Below are 18,774 nucleotides of genomic sequence, written 5' to 3'. Positions count from 1 at the left end.
ATAGCAGAAAATGTGGCCTTTATTCTAGCTTTATAAATCCCTTTACTCAGGGACAAAAAACAAGATGATCTTTGAAAAGTTATGTTCAGGGGCCGGCACTCAGGCACAGTGGGTTAAAGCTTTGGCCTATATGGGTGCCAGTTCGAGTCCTGACTGTTTTACTTCCAATCCAGCTCTCTGTTATGGCCTGGGAAAGCAGTAGAATATGGCCCAAGTCCTTGGGCCCCTGCACCCACGTAGGAGACCCGGAAGAAGCTCCTGGTTCCTGGCTTTAGATCAGTTCAGCTCTGACCATTGTGGCCATTTGGGGAGTGAACCAGCAGATAAAAGACCTCTCTCTGGCTCTACCTCTCTCTCTGTCTTTCAAATAAATAAATAAAATCTTAAAAAAAAATCAGTTCATAGAATTGAGAAAATTGCAAAGATATAAAAACATAAATGCTAAAAAATAGTTTAAATGAATTATTATTTTATTTCCTAAGAAATTTCATTATGCTATTTGAAATTTTAAACAATAATTTAAAAACAGCTGCTTTATATTTAAGTCCATTCATGTTCTTACAACTCCTCATGGGTCATTTAACTTATTTGCTCTTGAAAACATTTTTAAGATGTTCATATACTATCATCAATGAAAGCTACAATTTTCTCATTCATTCATAAAACATTGATGATTCTCAAGAAGCTATGTGGCCTGCTTAAAAACCATCTGCAAGCCAACAATTTGAACTGAGATTTAAACTTGCTATGATTTTAATGCAGATAATTCATAGCACTTCTGACCTATTAATAAATACAAAATACATGCAATTCACATAGTCCACGTCATTTAAACTGGTTATATCAATGTTTTCATTATCATCATCATTTTCATTATTTGTAGCATAACTGTACAATATTTAGAAAATAGCAGAAATCCAAAAGTGAAAAATAATATTAAGCATATCCTTCTGACTGTTTGTGAACTCATAGGAAATTGTACCTAACCTTGGACTAGAACTTGTTTCTAAGTATTTTGTATGTCAAGGTATTTTACTAATTAATACTTCTAACTGTAAGAGAATGGTACTTTCATAATTCTCATTTTAAAGATGAAGGAACTGATACACTTTTCAGATTCACCTCATACTTTTATGGTCCCTAACCTTGGATTCCACAATTCTTCCAGGTGACCAGTTTACTTTTAGTGAGAAATGATATTTGATGACATAAATCTGCATTGAAGTCTCCAAAGTAAATGAGCATTAGGATTGTTCATTGCTACTAGAATGAAAATTGATTCTATACCCTTTCACCTTAAATACATTTTTAAAGATAAAATACACGCTGAGCTCATAATTGATAGTTCTAATACAAATGTATACCACATAACAGAATTACAAAACCAACAAAACAAGGTGCATTATTGTTTCCTTGTTTTCCCAGTTCTATTTGTCCTTGACTTATCTTAGAAGAACAGAAGATCAAATGCTTGTTTTCGAAGTTATTTTGAATACTTAATCTCTGTTAATTCTTTCCTCTTTCTTTTTACTTTGATTTTTGAAACAGGCATTTTCCTCAATATAATTTTAATTTAAAGATTGTTAGTAGTCATTCTAGGAAAGTATTAATAGCTATCTTATTCTGTTTTCTCTTTCCTATTATTTGATTTAATTTTTGTATCACATTTTTTTTAATGAGTTTCTTGTTGGTGGGCTAAGCTTGCTTCCAGTCTTTCACTACTATAAAGAGTACATCTGTCTTTTAAACATGTTTTAAACAGTGTGCACTTGACATGGATTCATAGAAGTGAAATCATTAATCAAAGGAAAAAGAAAAAAATGAAAGAATAAAAATATAATTGCACACATACTTTTGTTAGATATTGCCAAATCCTCCTATTAAAAGTACCATTTTGCATTCTTGTTGCAAACTGTGCCTGTTTCCTCACAGCCTTGTTATCAGAATGATTTTAAATTTCTGAATTTTTGCCTGTTTAATAGGTGAAATATATTATTTATTTTTAATTTTATTTTGTATTTATTTTGTTATATGTTAGGATTATATCTGATATGATTAATAGATGCTTATACTTCATTTTCTGCAATTTACTGAGCCATATATCTAATATTGCTTCCAGAAGGTTATTGACATTTCTTTTTAATTAGAAACATTTTACAGCCGGCGCCACGGCTCACTAGGCTAATCCTCTGCCTTGCGGTGCCAGCACACCGGGTTCTAGTCCCAGTTGGGGTGCCGGATTCTGTCCTGGTTGCCCTCTTCCAGGCCAGCTCTCTGCTGTGGCCAGGGAGTGCAGTGGAGGATGGCCCAAGTGCTTGGGCCCTGCACCCCATGGGAGACCAGGAGAAGCACCTGGCTCCTGCCATCGGATCAGTGCGGTGCGCAGGCCGCAGCGCGCCGGCCGCGGCGGCCATTAGAGGGTGAACCAACGGCAAAGGAAGACCTTTCTCTCTGTCTCTCTCTCTCACTGTCCACTCTGCCTGTCAAAAAAAAAAAAAAAAATCTTTTTACATACTAGGAATATCAAATTTTCAATTAATACAGTTGAAATGTTTTTCAAATATGTAATTTTCTTTGAATTCTGATTGTATGTATGCCAAATTTGAAATTCTTCTGCTCTTTATCTGATTTTGCTTCCTTTTCCCTTAGATTGAGAATAACAGTTATGAAAGTTTTACGCATCCTAGTTTTATAGAGGAATTCATTAGTTTTTCTTAAAAGCTTCTGTTTAAGTATCTAATCCACTTGGAATTTGTAGTGATATTTTGTGTACTGAATAAATCCAATTTTATCTTTTTTCATGTCCAGTGAAAATCTTATTCTTCCCCAATGATTTTATGATATGTTTGTCACTTAATTAGTAGATACAATTGAATCTCTTTCCAGATTTTCTTTTCTCTTTCATTGGTTTTTGTCAGTACTTATGAGCCAATGTAATATCATAGGTCTCTCATGGAATGTAATAGATGAAAGGGCTGGGCAACCGCTTGTGCTTTTCTGTCTTTCTTAATTGTTCTTCCAAACACTTTCCATTTGAATCTGATCTGATTATTTCTATAAGAAACAAATACTGATAGTATTTTCCATTGGCATTGTGCTAAATTTACGAACATTAGAATCCATAATAGCAAATTTTAAAATGAATGATGAAAATTTTAAAATCACCATTTGACAAATTCCACATTAACATTTTTTTTAGCCTAGTATTACTTATCAGTGGTTACTCAAATTAGTAGGCAAAAATAGCATCACCAACATGTTATTTACATAGTCTCAAAGTATCTCCTCACATGCTGCTTAAAATCGTAAAAGAAAAATTAGTAACTTTACAGAAAATCAGTGTGACAAATGCCATTTTAACCCAGTGATCAAAGTTAACATCATAAGAAATGAAACCAGTCAACAGTATGTGCCTCTTGAGGTGCAGAACTCAGGAGTACACTGCATTACTTCTTTGGTATTGTACCAAAGTGAATAGCATGACTTTAACAGTGAGGACACAGTATCAGCAACATTCTCAAAAATAATGGGCCACAGCTCTTCAATAGTGGCTACGGAGTGAAGCAAAGACAGAGAGCAAGAACAAGTCCATTCAAATTTATTTCAAATAAAATAAATATTTCAAAGCAGCAACAACAGAGCATTAAACTTAGCAAACAGCCTGTGCAGTTGTGTCAGAGGGCCCTAAGCTTAGTTTAATACTCTACTGTTCAGGGCAAGATCTGGAATCTAGATTGGTTGACTTTTGGATACAGAATTTTGGCTCCTCCAATCACTATATCACTGTATGGGTACTTCAGCAGTTTAGTTTTTTTTTTCTTTTTTTTTTTTCCACATTGGATATTGCATATACATGATGGGCTAGTTTTCCTTTAATCCTCATCAGCTCCTTCCTCCAATAAACTCTGGGAGTGAGAGAGCGACTAGTTTTGTATGAGTAATTTGTAGTTGTCATTCAAGTAAACTTCACAAAATAATGATTGGAACATAGTAGAATTTGGTATTTGGTACCTTTATCTTTTTTTTTTTTTTTTTTTTTTTTTTTTTTTTTTTTTTTTTTTTTTTTGTCAGGCAGTTAGTGAGAGAGAGAAAGGTCTTCCTTTCTCCATTGGTTCACCCGCCAAGTGGCTGCTACGACCAGAGCACTGCGTGGATCCAAAGCCAGGAGCCAGGTGCTTCCTCCTGGTCTATCATGCGAGTGCAGGGCCCAAGCACTTGGGCCATCCTCTACTGTACTCCCAGGCCACAGCAGAGAGGTGGCCTGGAAGAGGAGCAACTGGGAAAGAATCCGGTGCCCCAACTGGGACTAGAACCCGGTGTGCCGGCGCCGCAGGAGGAGGATTAGCCTAGTGAGCAATGGCGCCGGCCGTGCCTTTATCTTGAAAAAATACAAATTCATTGCCCTAATGCAGTTATATTTCACAAGTTTTTCATTATGTTTTCATTATATTTAATAATAATTGAATGCTATAAAGTTAATTGTAAGGAGTAAAACAAGTAGTTTCATTTTATTCGTGTAGTCATCATTATAAAGATATAGACTGCTTAACAAATGAAGATATAATCATACCAGAATCTATTTTATGGTATAAATTTTTTAAAAGATGTTATTAATTTATTTGAGAACTAAAGTTACGGCAGAGAGAGAGAGATCTTCTATTTGCTGGTTCACTCTCCAACTGGTTGCAATGGCCAGAGCTGAGGAAAGCTGAAGCAAGGAGCCAGGAGGTTCTACAAGGTCTACCACGTGGGGGCAGGGGCCCAAGAAGTTACAGCATCTTCCACTCCTTTCCCAGGCCATAAGCAGAGATGGATCAGAAGAGAAGCAGCTGAGCCGGCGCCGTGGCTCAATAGGCTAATCCTCCACCTTGCGGCGCCGGCACACCGGGTTCTAGTCCCGGTCGGGGCACCGGATTCTGTCCCGGTTGCCCCTCTTCCAGGCCAGCTCTCTGCTATGGCCAGGGAGTGCAGTGGAGGATGGCCCAGGTGCTTGGGCCCTGCACCCCATGGGAAACCAGGAAAAGCACCTGGCTCCTGGCTCCTGCCATCGGATCAGCGCGGTGCGCCGGCTGCAGCGGCGGCCATTGGAGGGTGAACCAACGGCAAAGGAAGACCTTTCTCTCTCTGTCTCTCTCTCTCACTGTCCACTCTGCCTGTCAAAAAAAAAAAAAAAAAAAAAAAAGAAGAGAAGCAGAGCTGGGACAGAAATTGGCGCCCATAAGGGATACCAGCACTGTAGGTAGAGGCTTAGCCCACCACGTCACAACACCAGCCCCTGTGTTACGCTATAATTTTTACAAAATATTTTTATGTTTGAAAACATTAAAGAATAAAGTAGGATCCAAACCTGTTTTTCTTCTAAATGAAAGTCTTATGGCTCAACACTCATTAAAAAAGATATTTTCACATTATTTTAAAATATCCTTTTGTGTTAGAAGTTTAAAGACACTTGAAATGCCTCTAAAATTTCCATTAGACTATTAAACTGTTCATTCTAGTTAAAGAAATTAGCGTCACATACCTGATTTCCATTGAATATTGTGTATACAGGTGGGGTATTCTACAGTCAAAAATACAATAAACAGCTTAGTAAAGTTTTATTCTTGCAGATATCAAGTTCTTTAGAATTGCTTTGACTTCTACCCCACTGCTGTCTTCTCTTAAAGACGGTAAACATTCTTACTGAACACAGCTATGTTGCATTATTATGTTACTATTAAGTAGAATTTGTCATTACCTTTTTTTTTTAAGATATACTTATTTATTTGAAAGTCAGAGTTACAAAGAGAGAGAGGAGAGGCAGAGAGAGAGAGAGGTCTTTCATCCACTGGTTCACTTCCCAGTTGGCTGCAACAGCCAGTGCTGTGCCAATCCAAAGCCAGGAGCCTGGTGCTTCTTCCAAATCTCCCACACAGGTGCAGGGGCTCAAGGACTTGGGACATCTTCTACTGCTTTCCCAGGCTTAGCAGAGAGCTGGATCAAAAGTGGAGCAGGCAGGACTTGAACCGGAGCCCAAATGGGATGGAGGCTTAGCCCACTACCCACAGCGCCGGTCCCTATCATCACTTTCAATGGTACTACTTAATTAAATTTGTTATTCAAAAATTCTTATGGTGTTACCTAAATCAAATTTTGTAGTTTAGTCTAAATTAAAAAAATTAATCATAGAGATCAAAGAAACAATGATAAAAATCAAAGAATAATGGTACACATTTATAATAGAAGAAAGTTACACTGGGAACATACACAGTATACTGTGAGCAAATTTAAAGAGGCTGAGGTAGTGGAAAGCTTTTAAAGGTAAAAATGAGAAGGATTACATCAGATATTTTGAAACAATTTTGTCCACAGTGAATGTTAACCAGGGTGACAGTAGACCAATGTAGAACAGATAGTTTTTGGATAGATGTCCTTGTAGAAGTACTTTTGTATGTAACATTCTGACAGGCTTTGTGTAATGTTATAGTTCTAGCAAAGTCTTGTGTGATAGTTGCTATCAGGCAATTATGCATACAAATACTTCATTCATAACCTCCTACCTTTTCATGTACTTTCTTATTTGTTAGGGTTGACACAAACAACTGAAGCTTGATTCTGACATCTTTCACAATCCTTTCTGTGTTTATGTAGTTCACAAACTGCCTAGATAAGGAATATGCTCCTCCTGGAAGTTTTGATATATTTTCTAGATAAAACACAAATTTTAATGATTATATTTAAAAATGGTGTAATGTTCATAAAATCAAAACTTATCCAATATCTCAATATGTTCTTTAGATAAGTTTGTTAACACTTATAAAAATCTATTACACAGAATTTTTCCAAATTACAAACAGGAACTACATAGTGGTTGTACTTTCTCTACATCATATTTTAAATTTATTCATAATTTCTAAGGTCATATTTAAACTTCATTTTCTTTCTTTGATATTGATAATATTGATCTCATTAAAGAAAAACTTCTTAAATTTATAAAGCAATTTTTAAAGATTTATTTATTTATTTGAAAGGCAGAGTTATAGGGAGGCAGAGGCAGAAAGAGAGAGAGAGAAGTCGGCCATAGACTGGTTCACTCCTCAAATGACTGCAGCTGCTGGAGCTGTGCTAATCCAAAGCCAGGACCTAGGGGTTTCTTCTGGGTCTCAGGGGCCCAAGGAATTGGGCCATCTTCCACTGCTTTCTCAGACCACAGCAGAGAGCTGGATCAGTAGTGGAGCAGCTGGGACTAGAACCAGTGCCCATATGGGATGCTGTCGCTGCAGGCAGCGACTTTACCCACTATGCCACAGCGCTGGCCCCTGTAAACTAATTTTGTAGCATTTCTAAATAAATTGCTTTAATCTGATCTATTCCTCTGTCTTCTCTGTTTTTTTTTTTTTCACTTGTCACTTCCTTAATTCTTGGATTAATTAATTTTCATTCTGTCATTGAGAGCTATAATAATCATTAGTACACTTGTTGCTGAAAGGAGAGGTTTCATGATGAAATGCTCATTTCATTGTTGTTAACTTCTATAATTTTAGCATTTGTAGTTCTGAACTGTTTTTTGAAAAGCTAGGTAAGCAGGCGCCGTGGCTCAATAGGCTAATCCTCCACCTGGGTGCCAGCATCCCATATGGGCGCCGGATTCTGTCCCGGTTGCTCCTCTCCCTGTTCAGCTCTCTGCTGTGGCCCGGGAGGGCAGTGGAGGATGGCCCAAGTCCTTGGGCCCTGCACTCGCATGGGAGACCAGGAGGAAGCACCTGGCTCCTGGCTTCGGATCGGCGTGGTGCGCCGGCTGCATCGGCCACTGTGGGGTGAACCAATGGAAAAGGAAGACCTATCTCTCTGTCTCTCTCTCACTGTGTACTCTGCCTGTCAAAAAAAAAAAAAAAAAAAAAAAAACTAGGTAAAAGAGGTACTTCCCCAAATTAAGCAGATATCTTTTCTTTCTCATGCTAGAAAGTTTGCATCTATTTAACAATGTTTGCCAGAATACAGTTGCTTCTGCTGTCTAACAACATGAACAGCAACATTCCTGACCCCATTTTCATGAAGCTTTCATCAAGCCTCCATGCTTTTCCTGAGGATAACTTCTGGTTCTCTAGGACCACCAGCAATGCCACAAAAAAATCTATGGCATATTACAAGTACTGTCTCAGCCTTTGTCTAGTCTGTGTTATCCATAGTATGCTATTCCAAGGTGGAGTTCTTCAGTACACATTGTCACAACCAATACTCACTAATTTTCCACCAGTCATTGCCTGCCTCAACCTACATGCTCTTGCAGATGAAGTGAGAACAGAGGTAACAATGCTCTCTGTATTGATCCAATTTGCAGAAGACTGGTCATGTGGCAGATAGAAACAGGCCTTCAGATTTTTGATTGCTCCTGGTCCTGCTGATTTATAAAACCAACATCATGGTATTTCTGCAGCAATCTCTATTTCAAATAATGAAGCCAGGTCGTATCAAAAGCAGAAGACTAGATGGGCTCTATTTTCAATTTTGTTCCATTTCTGCTAATTGCTTTATGTGAGTGTATTTTCCTTAAAAGCTTTTTAGTTGCTTTATTTCATTGTCATCCTGGATGATGCAGTGTGATTTAGAATTAATACCATGGAGAACCCTGGGTAGATTGTAGTTGAATGGAGAAATCAACAATTGTCTTATAAGAAAGTGAGGATCATATTATTCCAGGGAAGTCCCCATTCAAATTCTGTAAATCATTGGAATCCTTAAGGCAGTTAACTAAACCATTTGCCAGTAGTTCTTCCTATCAGCTAAGCTTGCCCTTAATCATTGGCATTTTTTAAAACCACAGAGTAAAACTTCTACATTTAAAGTTTTGACTTGATGTCACTGGTTAAATTTTTTGCAGCCTGAAAATGATTATAGCAATCTTCGGTGTTCATGAGTGTAAATTTCACTTATTTGTGGCTCAGTAACTCTGGTCTCAGTTTTCTACCAAAAGCAACAAAATCACATTCAAGAGCACCATATAAGTAAATTAAGTGATCAAGTCATCAAGCTAGGAATGTCACACCCAGGAGGGTACTTCAATGCTTATAGCTGCCACTTTAGGGCTCCAACAAGAATTTCCCAAAGCTGAAACCATTCAGATGCTCAGAAATTTCATGCAACATAAACCTTTACTTCAAAAATAAACTTTGTATTTTGAAAACAAACCATTTATTGTTTGCATAAAAGGTCTTCGCGTTTTGTCAGGAAACAGTTTAATGATTCAGTTTATAAAATACTAAGGGACAATGATTACAAATCTAACCTTTACTTTAAAAGAGCAGAAGCAATCTGGTCCCTTGATTTTAAGATTTTGTTTCTTGACTGGTTGCATGGGCACCTATTTGGGCATGAATCATCTTTAACCCTAAATATCTAATTTTTGTAATTTTTCATAGATTTTACGTTTCTGCTCAAATTTTATTATTTGAACAGCAGAGAGAAACAGACACACATAGAGAACTAGCAAGGTTCCCATTCACCAGTTCACTCCTCAAATGCTCTGAAGATTCAAGGCTGAGGAGCCAGGAACTCAATCCAAATCTCCCATATGGGTGACAGGGGCATATGCCTCCCAGGGTGAGCATTAGTAGCCAGTGAGGATTGAAAACAGAACTGGGACTTGAATCTAAATGATACTGGAAAAACTAGTCCTGGGCTACTGACTAGTGAAAGGCCATTTTACAAGGAGCAAGAGGTAAAGCCAGGAAGTCAGGTTTAATTAAGAGGCTAGCATTCTTCAGGGGAATGGGCATTCTGCAGGCTCAAAAGTGCTTTTCCTACCTTGCAGAATAGCAGGAGAATTTACTTTTTAAAGATTTTATTTATCTATTTATTTGAAAGTTCAAGCCCGCCCATGTTTGGGCAGCCACCGTGGTGTTTCTGCTGTGTTTTGTACTCCTGTGCAGAGTTTTGGATTTCGCCAGAAGTTTGAATATCATTAATGCTAAACAGATTATTGAAAAGCCAAAGGGGAAGCTGCCTATATACAGTGTGAATTTACCCCTACTTCTGAAGAACAAGAACACCTGAACATTGAAAGGCTGCTATCACCCGCTGACAATCAGAAGCCAGACCAAGTGATTATTTAAAATTCTGGAGACAAAATTTATGTTGACTATTATCAAGATCAGAAAGGACGAGTACATTTTACAAGTAAGAATGTCACATCTGGTGATGCATCAATAAACGTAACAAATTTACAATTACCAGATTGTGCCATTTATCCATGCAAAGTGAAAAAAGCTCCTGCAAATAAGAAGGTTCCAGACAGTTCTTGTTACGCCTTTATGTACACAATGTTATCCTGATGTGTCAGAAGAAATTGGAAATAACTTTAACTTAAAATGCAAACCAAAATGATGTTCACTTCTATTATGATATGAATGGTAAAAACTGTATCACTCACAGAAAATGCCCAACTAATGGTTACCAGAAATGATTTCACTGGATATGTCTGTTCTAAAAATGCTGTTTCTGAATACTCTGGGACCTACAGTTGCACAGTCAGAAACAGGGTGGGCTCTGATCAGTGCCTATTGAACCTGGATGTTGCTCCTCCTTCAGACAGAACTGAGATAATAGCGGGAGCTATTATTGGAACTTTTCCTGCTCTAGTGTTCATTGATTGTATCGTCTTTTGCTGTCATAAAAAGTGCAGAGGAGAAAAATACGGAAAGGAAGTTCATGAAATCAAGGAGGATGTGTCTCCTCCCAGTGTTGTATGTCCACTGCCAGAAGCTACATTGGCAGCAATCATTCAACCTTGAGATCCATGTCTTCTTTTAAAATGAAGGCTATGCCAAGGCTCAGTATAACCAAGTCCCAAGTGGAGACTTTGAACATGCTCCTCAGAGTCCAACTCTCTCACCTGCTAAATTCACATCCATTTACAAGACTGATGGGATTACAGTGGCATAAAAATGAAGGACTACTGAAGAATTTGAACTGTTGTACTATCTATTTTAAACTTCCCATAAAGACTCAACCTTTTTATACAAAGAACAAATCACAGAGATTAGTGTGATTTTGTGTAATGATAGGCATATAAGTCAGATGTCATCAAAATTAATACAGACCAAATTTCTGAGCTAGAAAAGTCCTATGTGTAGTGACTTTGATGGTTGACAGATGTTTATTTTATTCATATTTATAATTAGTTACCACAAACAAATGTAGCCTTTTTATATGTGTATTTTGATATGTGGCTTGTGGGAATGGCATGTTAATAAAGAGCTGATTTTTAATGGGAGGAGGAAGCCCAAGTTACAGAGACAGAGGGAAAGTTAAGAGAGTGGGAGAGAGAGAGAAAGAGAGAGAGAGATAAAAGATCTTCCATCTGTTGTTTCACTTCTCAAATGGTCACAACAGCCAAGGCTGGGCCAAGCCAAATCCAGGAGCTAAGAGCTTCATCCCAGTCTCCCACTTGGATCAGGGGCCAAGGCACTTGGGCATCTTCTGCTGCTTTCCCAGCTGCATTAGCAGTGAGCTGGACTGGAAGTGGAGCAGCCAAGGCACAATCCAGCATCCATATGGGAAGCCAGCATTGCAGGTGGCAGTCTCACCTGCTTTGCCATGCCAACTCCAGAACAGTTTTTAAGCCGGAAAATGGGTGAGTGGGAATTTGGTACAGCAGTTAGATAGCTGCTTGGGGATGCTAAACTGTTGGACTTCTTTGTTCCACCTCAGTTCTGAGTTGGCACCTTGTCAGCTGAGGTTAAACTACATGCAACAGAGTCCAGGGACAAATCTTGCAGGAGGGTGCCACAGGAGGGAAGGAATGCCGCAGGGAGAAGGGGGTGTGATCCAGTTCTCAGCCTCTGCACTCCTTTATGTCTCAGGTGCCAAAAATTCCATACCCAAATATGTTAGAGTGGAAAGCACAGACCTCCAAGCACTTTCCATTCCCAGATCAGAGGCACAGGCATCTGCCACCTAACATGATACAGGCAAATCAACATTTGGCCTCCTACAGCCAGATATGGCAGATTCTGGGGAAAGACAAAATTTGACCTCCTAGCTTGATGGGGAGCTTTGGTGCCCAAGTACCTGCAGTGTGCAGCCACCTGCAGTGTGCAGCCTCTCGCTATGCAGCAGTGTCTGGCTGCCTGCAATATACGGCACTGTCATCCAGTGGCCTCCCTTCCCTGAGTGAGCAGGAATGATGTAGCACACCAGTACCTTCATGGCTCCCTCAGTGGCCCACCTTGCCTTTGGGTCCTCCACCAGACTTCATGTGGGCCTGCAGATCCCATGGTAAACCTGTCCCATTGTAAAACTGACCCATTGTGTCTCAGCACCCCACTGTCTCACTCACCTTCCTTCCTACTTTCCTGCTCTCCTCTTAAGAAGAGAACAGGGGAGTGGGGAGAGGATAAAGAAACCACTCAGTTTGGAATTGTATTGGAATCCCCTGGCACTTTTCTAACTCCACCATTTGAGGCAAGTCCAATTGAGCATGTCCCAAATTGTACATCTCCTCCCTCTCTTATTCCCATTCTTATATTTAACAGGGATCACTTTTCAGTTAAATTTAAACACCTAAGAATAACTGTGTGTTAATTACAGAGCTCAACCAATAGTACTAGAACAACAACAACAAAAAATACTAGGGGATTCCAATGCAATCCCATCAAGGTTGCATATACCAATGACATCTCACTAGTCCAAGTGATCAATTTCAGTTCACAATTGATCACACTGATAGGTCTAAGAGTCAAAGGGATCACACAAACAAGACTGCTAATACTAACTGATAGAATCAAAAAGGGAGAGAACGATCCAACATGGGAAGTGGGATACACAGCAGACTCATAGAAGGGCAGATGTACTAAATAGCACTCTGGCCTCAGAATCAGCCCTTAAGGCATTTGGATCTGGCTGAAGAGCCCATGAGAGTATTTTAGGCATGGAAAGCCAAGAAACTCTGAAAAAAAAAAAAAAAAGAAGACCTAAATGAAAGATCTCTGCAAGTGAGATCCCAATGGAAAGAACAGGACCATCAAAGAAGAAGGTACCTTTCTCTGAAGGGAGGAGAGAACTTCCACTTTGACTATGACCCTGTTGGAATAAGATCAAAGTCGGCAAACTCAAAAGGCTCCCACAGCCTTGGGAACTCATGACTAGAGCCTAGGGAGATTACTGACGCCATAAACAAGAGTGTCAAATTGTTAAGTCACAGGAGTCACTGTGTACTTACTTCTCATGTGGGATCTGTCCTTAGTGTGTTGTCCAATGTGAAGTAATGCTATAACTAGTACTAAAACAGTATTTTACACTTTGTGTTTCTGTGTGGGTGCAAACTGATGAAATCTTTACTTAGTATATACTAAATCGATCTTCTGTATATAAAGATAATTGAAAATGAATCTTGATGTGAATGGGATGGGAGAGGGAGCGGGAGATGGGAGGGGTACGAGTGGGAGGGAAGTTATGGGGGGGAAAGTCATTGTAATCCATAAACTGTACTTTGTAAATTTATATTTACTAAATAAAAGTTAAAAAAAGAAACCACTCAGTTTGGGTTGCAGCTGTAGGCATGGCCAGGGTATCAGAAGTTCTATCCCCAACTTCAAATTTTGCTTTCTAGAAGTTTAGGATCAGGACCTGACTCTAGGATCCAGCTTCTGGAGGTGGGACCAGGCTTCCAATTTCCAGGAACTTGTCTGGGCTCTCTACTTCATAGTCTGTCAAGAACTATATGGCTGCTGTCTGTTGGATGGCTGCTATCTATTGGGTCAGCTGGTCTCTCTGAGATCTGCTCATGTTTCCATCTTTACCTAGCCATGTCAGCTGTCCTGAGCACCTGTGGTCCCTTGACATCCACATGCGTCAGTGAACCCAGTGCCCAACCCACATCTCTGATATGCCAGGCGCATCTAGGGGGCCCTATGGAGGCTTGGTTCTGCAGTGGTCAGTGTGGACTGCACTACCCAGGCAATTGTTGTGGCGATTTCAGGACCACAGAGGCATGACCAGGCACCCTACCTTTGGGTCTAGCCCAGGTATCTAGAGACTGTGAGTTGGCTGATCCAAGCTGGGAATTACTGTTTTTCTTTTTTCTTTTCCCCTTTATTTTTTTTCATATTTAGCAGCTGCTATCCTTTCTAAATTTCTGCCTCTTGTTCAATTCCAATGGTAACTTTCAGGAATAGGTATTAAGCCACAACTAGCCAGACTTAGGGCACTCAACCTTGCTTTACCAAAGTGTTAACGCTGAGGTGTGTAATCTCTCAAGATCAACAACCCCTCTCACCAACATGGAAGACTCAGGATTTGAGATGAATACCTAGGCAGACACAGGAAGCTCCAGGATTCAAGGTAAACACCTGGGAAAACACAAGGGGCTCTCAGATAGGTGTAGGGCACTCGTATTAGAAATCTGGGTGAGACCACAGGACTGAATTGGCACTCGGGGAGTCGTCAGAGATAACCAGGTCAAGAATGGTACTGTCAAGTCTGGCATAAGACCCTAGGTCTTTATCAATTTCCAGAGCCCCCTGGATGAAAGGAAGCCAGTTAGACCACAGCTAGATTGCAGGATGCCAGCTAAAGCTATCTTGTACCACAGATAACATTTGAGATCTGGTATACAAGGTCTGACTTGATCTACAGGGGCCCCTGGGGACACTTGGGGCTTAAAAGGAAACCCTAGGATGTCAGATTTCACCTAAAGCCTGGAGGTTGAAATGGATGCCCAGGCATGATAGGGGTCTGATAGAACCATGCCTTTCTTTTCTCTCCCAAGGTCACTGAGAGTCCTTTTCATCTATGTCCATTGCCGATGACTCTCCTAAGGTGACCACTCAGAAACTGGGAAACTCCAGAAACTGGCTCTAGCACCTGAATTTACTAAGAATCAGCTGCTAAATATAGCACCTGGGATGTTTAATTACAGAGAAAAGGCTGAGGAGGCGAGAGTGCTCCAACATGGGAAACAACAGCTCAGGAAAGAGCCTCATGGGATTACAGTTGCTGCAACCTCGTGGGCCACAGTGGAAGTGTCCCACAATGGCTAAAAAGGCCAAGAGAAAATATTTTGGGTGTGAAAGCTGGAAATTGGTTCAAAGAATGTCCCTACCTTGAAAGTCCACCTGCATCTGCCCTCAATGTGCAAAAGAGGAGCACTGGAAACAGGATTTCCCTGAATTCAGAAGGTAAAGGAGGTCTTTCAGCCCCTACAGGCACTTATCTGAGCACTGACATGGTCTTGGAACTCATGTGGCTCCACAAAAGCCACTTACTGAATTCCCAGACAGGACCCCTATCCTCAAAGAATTGTGTCATGGAGTTAATTGTGAGCCCCTCCCTAAAATTTACTAAAGCAACCCAGATGTGGTTAAGTCTGCTGCCATGTGATGTGACTTTATTTGATAGGGTAACATTTCACCCTCACTAATGATGGAATTAATGGAAAACACTTGATAAATGAAACTGTACAGTAGCAAAATTTGCCCCAATGTATTATAACTGATGCACACTAATGTCACGTGGATCATCAGGATTTGTCTAAATGTCCCAAGAGGGCTAAAAGCGAATTGTAAGTTACTTTAACTTTCACTTTAAAATCTGAAAAATTTTGTTTATATAATATATAAAACTTTGTTTTCCTCAGATTTTTGGGGGGGTTATATTAAAGAAATTAAGACTACACTATTTAAATGAAAGTTTCCTGTTTCTGAAAAAAAAAAAAATACCTTGCCCCTGGCTTGAGGTCCCTGCACTTACAAGCCCTTAACCCTATTACGGCAGAGAAGCAAGGAATAGAACTGGGTGTAGTCACTGAAAAATTGGGCCCACTTTCACAACCAGTGACTTACTTTTCTCAAGAACTGGATTCAGAGGCTACAAGAAAGCCTGGATGTTTGGGAGCAATTGCTGCCACCCTATTTTTGGTGGAGGAAACCAAGTTGACGTTAGGCTAACAGGCAAATAATCTCTTTCTATTTGTCTCTCTGTTTTCCCCCTTTATTTCTGCCTTTTGAATAAAATGAAAATAAATTTTTACAAATAAGGAGAAAAGAACAATTTGGGGACATTACAGAGGATAACTGTTACAGTTCATTGTCAAATAAGTCAACCCAAAGCTAGTTAGGTGGTATGACTGTTCATAGTTTGTGGTTATAAATTTCTGACCAGTGGACATGGTGGTCTCAAGTTCCTTAATCATTTGAGGTCTCACAATTCTAACCATCTCCCTTGTACTGAGTCCCTGGAACTCTTAAGTAAGCATTATTTGTTGAATTAAATGTAACTCTGATTAATGACAAAGCCAGCAATTAACTTCTTAGGCAAAATGTAAAAAGATAAGAAAATCTATTCTCTTAAATTAGGATTACACAGGTACTCTGATATGGGAAACAGGCATCTCAAATGGTGGCTTAACAGCTACGTCAATACCTACCTCAGTATTTTATTTTAATATTTCTTTAGTTATTTAATTTATTTGAAAATAAGTGAAAGGAGGTGTGGGGAAGAGAGAGAGAAAGGAAGGGGAGGAGAAAGAGAGAGACACAAATAGATAGACATCTGGCGTTTCATTTCCCAAATACCCACAACAGCCCAAGTTGGGCCAGGCAACCAAGCAAGGAGCCCGTAAGTGAATCTGGGTCTCCCATTCAAGTGGTACAAACCTAAGCACTTCAACTGTCAATTGTTGCCTCTCAGGGTGTGCATTAGCAAGAAGCAAGAAGCAGGAGTGGAACTGGGACTTGAATCTAGGCTTTCTGATATGAAATACAGGTATCCCAGGCAGGCAGCATCTTAATTGCTACAGCAACTGGGTCTCTAGATTTTTTTAAATGCTCAGAGATGCCATTCAATGACTGATTATCACAACACAAGGCTTACATGGGACTTGCAAAATCAGGATCCAGGATTGAAACCAGGCTAGAGATAAATGACCCACTTGGAATCCTGGCATGGGAACCAGGTTATCTCTGACCCACCTAACCCAAAAATTTAATGCTACTGGGTTCTCTGGAGCCTTTGAGCTACTGATTTCCCTAGGGACACAGGGGCTGCTAGTGGGGCCTAGAAATTTCCTGGCAGAAGTAATTTTCCTCAGAAAGAAACTGGCTTTCTTCTCACCCTAGCTCTAAAGTGTACATCGTCCCCAAAGGGAACAGCACTCAAAATGCAGCGTCAGAGCGCTCTGTGGAACCTGTCAGGCTTCGAGTGTCACAGGCAAGAAAGAGGCACAAGCTTGCTCTCCATACCACATCTGAGCTTGGCAGAGGAGGTGCAGACCTGTAGGCAAGCAGGCTGTGGGGGGTACAACACAGGGACTCAGAAGCAGCTGCTCTGTCTAGCTTGATGGCTGGGCATGTGGGGAATGAACTTGAATTCCACCAGACTTCAGCATTAAACTCACCTCAATGGAGCCTTTGTAAAACTTATAAAATTAGCCCCGTTTACAGAGGGGGGACAGCTGTGACCTGCTGACCCCTCTTGGGAAGGGGCAAACTTGGGGGACACAGGAGGTTGGGCCAATGGCAAGGCAAGACTGTCCCAGCTATGCATCTTCCTACACTGGGTCCCACCCCAATAAGCCCACTTCCCCAACTGCAGATTCCACAAATCAACTCAGGAGCTATCTATGAAGACTGCTTCATAGTTTAAGCCAAATTAATGCCACCACCTTCACACAGCTAAAGTGCTGCCTAGCTGAGCACCTGAGGAAACCTAGATCCCTGAGAATGGGTCCTCTCAGACCACGGCTGGCTGTGCTGTCCTGGTTACCTCCCCGTAACTGGATCTTTCCCCATACCTTTCTATCTGATCCAAAAGTAATTAAACTTGAAGTATAAGACAGTTCTTTGAAATTTATTCTAGAGATGTACTAATTTCTCTGGATTATCTCCCATGGATGCAGGGTATGTGGTATTATACTGCTTGTTTTTCTCTTATTATTTTGTCTTTTTTTACAGGGATCTGTCCCAACTGACAACAAAGACTCTCTTCTTTGGCCAAAACTTAGTCAGGCTCCTGAATCCTTTCTGATGCACACTTTTCCCCGCCTTCCTTCCCCATCTTTTTAGAATATATTATGTGCAAGATTTGTGCTAAATTAATGAAGTGAAAACTCCACACACTTGGTAAGCAACCACTATCTGATACCGTATCACACTGGCCTACATTTAGCGTTCATTCTCTCAAGTCAATTTAGCCAACATCCCCTTATCCTTGATGTTTCCTCATCTGTTTCTTGGTTATAAATTCTCAGTTAATCTTATTGGAGTCAGAGACGAACCCAACCACTTTCTGCTCTGGCAAGAACCTATAGCAGTGTCCCCTAGACCTATCATGAGTGCCATTCATATTTTGCTTTCATTTTAGAAAACTAAGGAGCATCGAAGAAAGCTGTTTTCCTTCCTGTATTACATGTAAACAGTGTATTCAATGGGAAGAATAAAACTCAATTTTTAAATGATCTTTGTTAGTAAGAAGCAATTTGCCTTTATATCTAATATGCCTGCTATCATATCTTTAATCTAATTCATTGTAGTGCATAGTTTTGTATTTTTAAACCATACATGGTCTATGTATGATTTGTAGATGTTCTCCAATCAGTGAAATGGCTCTGAGATAATATTAACTTTGTGCCATGTCTCCCTCAATATATTTTCTAGCACATTTAAATAATGCTTCCAGCCACTCATCACTTTATTTTACAATTTCTAAACACAGGAATAATATATAAACTTAAAGTTAAATTGTAATAATAAGATAAACTATCATGATTGAGACAAAAATGTTGATCTTAGTTCACTCTAT

The 18,774-nt window shown here is 39.9% G+C and overlaps 1 pseudogene; it reads left to right on the top strand.

The window, feature by feature from the left end:
• The first annotated feature begins 8,001 nt into the window (after positions 1-8,001).
• LOC138848733 (uncharacterized) lies at positions 8,002-17,253 on the top strand (annotated as a pseudogene).
• Positions 17,254-18,774: the final 1,521 nt, after the last annotated feature.

This window comes from Oryctolagus cuniculus, chromosome 2, assembly GCF_964237555.1.
Source record: "Oryctolagus cuniculus chromosome 2, mOryCun1.1, whole genome shotgun sequence".
NCBI lineage: Eukaryota > Metazoa > Chordata > Mammalia > Lagomorpha > Leporidae > Oryctolagus > Oryctolagus cuniculus.
Note: the sequence above shows the minus strand (reverse complement) of the source record. Positions and strands in the feature narration are given on the sequence as shown.